The sequence below is a fragment of the Orycteropus afer genome, unplaced genomic scaffold, assembly GCF_000298275.1.
Source record: "Orycteropus afer afer isolate SDZICR_OR568_19922 unplaced genomic scaffold, OryAfe1.0 scaffold00113, whole genome shotgun sequence".
Taxonomy (NCBI): domain Eukaryota; kingdom Metazoa; phylum Chordata; class Mammalia; order Tubulidentata; family Orycteropodidae; genus Orycteropus; species Orycteropus afer.
In genome coordinates this window covers 1569510-1570753 of record NW_006921700.1, presented here as the reverse complement: position 1 = coordinate 1570753, position 1244 = coordinate 1569510, and positions in this window count along the sequence as shown.

The following is a 1244-nucleotide window of genomic DNA, read 5'->3' as shown; positions in this document are numbered from 1 at the left end:
CAACCTGGTTAGCAGTCAAATGTCTTAGGCACTGCACCAGCAGAGTTCCTTAAACACATAAAAAGTCTTCAACAAATACCTACTTAAAGCTTCCAGACATGAATGAAAAAAAATGTCATGCCTTTGCTATGAAGAGTGATGATACCCTGTCCCCTGTCTACAGAAGGCCAAAGCCTTTCTTGCTGTGAGAACTCCCAAGCATGGCCTGGAAACCCTAAACCATTCTTTGCCTTGACCCAAAGGATTGTTCTTAGGTGAAAGGCAGGGCTGTTGCTGCCCTCCTCTGGCCACTCAGCAGCTTTGTTTTTCTCCCTCTGACTGAGAGAAGGACTATTCATGGCCCTTTCCTCACAGCCTCAGGCACTGCACACCAGCCACAGCTGCCAGGGATTGAATGTGTCCCCTTGACGCTTGTCAGTAACTGATGGAATAGTCAGGGAGGCAGAGAGGGCTCACGTCCCATGGAGCAGAGGCTGGCTGGATAGCCTCCAAGCTGTGTGCAAAAGCAGACATCTGATCATCACCTATTCACCCTGCTGATGAAGGAGGGATTCCCCAATCTTGAATAGTATGAAATGGCTAGATACATGACACCCAACACTGGACAGATGAGTGTTTTCACATAAACTCACAGTCCATGGGAGGAGCACACCATGTCTCAAAGGGCCACATGGGGTTGCACTCAGGAATACAGTGAACCAGCAGAGGCTGTGGGAGGCACACCCTGTAGTAACAAGAGGGTGAGGTGCCCCTAGCTCCCATGGGAGGATGTAATTGGCTTGTCTGAATAATTCCTCTGGCTGGCAGGGAAGTGAAAGCCATTAGATTGAGGAGGGGATAGGGGAACTAGCCAGGCTGGGGAAACTTTCCCACTGGATGGGGTATATATGTGAGAGAAGGACTCAAAGTTAGGCATTCGGGCACTGTGAGGCTCAAAGATGTCAAGGTAGTGCTTGAAATTGTTGGCTTTACAATATATCTGGGTCTTGAGATTTTGGGGGTTGGGGAGCTAAGGTACCAGTGGTTGTATGGCCTGAGGCCTGGTGCACCACCCAAAGAAAGGAATGAGTCCCTTTTGGTGGCATGGCTTTCACTTTCCTCTCACCATTTCACACACATGCTGGTGTCCTGTGCCCTTTGTCTTCCCACTCAGCAGACTTCTGGGTCCCAACCTGCCCTCCTTCCCCATATGACTCTGCAAACACCCACACCTCTGTTTTCTCGCTGCCTTAAAGATGAGTTCA